Source organism: Merops nubicus, unplaced genomic scaffold (assembly GCF_000691845.1).
Source record: "Merops nubicus isolate BGI_N331 unplaced genomic scaffold, ASM69184v1 scaffold25603, whole genome shotgun sequence".
In the NCBI taxonomy this organism is placed as follows: domain Eukaryota; kingdom Metazoa; phylum Chordata; class Aves; order Coraciiformes; family Meropidae; genus Merops; species Merops nubicus.
Window position 1 is genome coordinate 5,671 of NW_008601338.1, and position 2,160 is coordinate 7,830.

Below are 2,160 nucleotides of genomic sequence, written 5' to 3' on the forward strand. Positions count from 1 at the left end.
CTTCCCCCTCCCCTGGGCTGTGTCCAGGGATGGTGCATCAACCAGCTCTCTGGGCAACCTGTTTTGGCAGCTGCTTGCCAGGTTCCACTGCTGTGTGGCTGGCCAGGGCCCCAGAGACCTTCAGCAGCCAGGACATTCATGGGAGGTTTGGAGAAGGAAGAGAGTGATGGGGCTGAGCCTTCCCTGACACAAGCACTTCTTGGTTGCCCTTTAGAGAGCTACCGAGTGGCCAACTTGGCAGCTTCCACAAGATCTCCCCTTCTTCCAGGTCTTTTTCCAGGTCCTGGATCCCATCCCATGACAGACAGACCCCTGACCCCCCCATCACTTCACCTGGAGTGAGGAAGAGAACGTGGAGCCCATCTCCTGCCTGCCCCCACTGGGTTTTGTGACTTCATCCCAGTCCTACAGCAGGGCAGCTCCTGTTCCCACTGTGAACAGGAGGGAGGTTGGGAACTGGGATGGGAGAGAGCTGGATTTGCCTCTCTGCTGGGGACAGAACTGTAGCAGGCTCAAATCCACATCAATCTGCTTAAACCCACTGCAGCCAGGGTCACCACGGGCTGGGATCTGCAGCAGAGCGTGAGGCTGGAGAGGAGATCTTGGCTCTTGGGTTTCTTGAAAGGCCTCCAGCCCATTTCTTGCCTTTCCTCCCTAGTTTTGGGAAACACTGAAGGAATTCCCCACGAATTTTTCCATAGGATTTAAACAAAGAGGCTGAGTGCACCCAGCTCCCACAGGTAACCTGCACCATGACTGCAGCCCCAGCTCTGTCCTTCTCCTCTGTCCTTCTCCTCTGTCCTTCTCCTCTGTCCTCCAAGAGCTGGGAGGCAGCCTCTGCTCACAGCTCTGCTGGAAGCCCCAGCTTGCTTCTTCCTGCTCCGAACAGCAGCCACCAGGATGAGTTGTTCCAAACAGGAACATCTCTCGTGGCTCACATCCATCTCTACATCCTCCCTGGGCCTTTCTAATCAGCTTCTAGCTCTTCCCCATCCTACAATCCATCTCTTTCCAAGAATCTTGGCTGAATTCAGCCCTGTCCATTTGCAGCAGGAAAAGCTGAGCCCAGCCTATCCCCAGCACCCTGCTGGGTGTCCTGGCTCCAGACCTTGGCAGAGGGGAAGGGCCAACTCCAAAAGCACCAGCCAGCTCTTTTGGCCTCCCTGGGAGGCACTGAGGCCAGAAAGAGGGAGCTGGTGGGCACGAAGTACAGAACAGAGACCTTGGAGGTGTGCTGGGGGGCTGAGGGTCATCACACAGCCCATCCTCTGCAGGGAAAAAAGGGCAAAAACAACCCCCCAAAACCCCCCAGAGCTGCTGGTTTACTGATGGTTTGCTCCTTTGTGTTCTTGGCCTTTGCTGAGTAGAGACTGGACATGGATTGTTTGGAAAGGGAGGGCTGGGTTTAAGTCTCAGGTGCCAAACTTGAGACTCTTTCAGGTCTGGGAGAGGTTGAGCATCTCCTCTGAACACAGAGTCTTCAGCCTGGTTCCCCAGCCCCGGGTCTCTCACTCTCCAGCCCCAAGGGGAGATGGTTCAGAAGGGTTCTCCAGGGCCTCACTGCTCCTCTTTCCTCTGGCTCCTTTTGGGGAATCCAGAAGAACCTTCCCTCTCTGCTCACCTGCCCGTGGAGCAGCCAGGGTTCTGCAGATGGGAGTATTTTTGGGGACCTGCTGCTTTCACTGGGCTTTCTTAAGGTGTCCCCTAGTGTAGTTTGAGGCTGAGAGGAATCAGGGACCACTTGGCCTCGCTGGGAAGGGAGGGAGAGACCTGGCTGGCTGATTTGGGCAGGCTCATGCCTGGCTGGGAGGTGGCCAGCAGGTCTTTGCTCCCTCACAGCTGCTGAGTGCCCGGCAGGCAGGGAGCTGAGGGGTCTCAGAGCCCCGTGAGCGAGGAGGTCCTGCCCTCCTCACCCTGCAGGGAAGCTCTGGATTGAAGGGATTAAGGTAAATAAATCCCAGCAGCTGCTGCCAGGGCTGTCTGCTGCCTTTGCTGTCCCAGCTGCACCTGCCCGAGGAGGACAAAAGAATATAGAGAATCATCAAGATTGGAAGAGATCTCTAAGATCATGAAGTCCAACCATCAACCCAGCACTGCCATGATCCCCAAACCATGTCCCCCAGTGCTACATCCACTCGTTTTCTGAACCCCTCCAGGGAT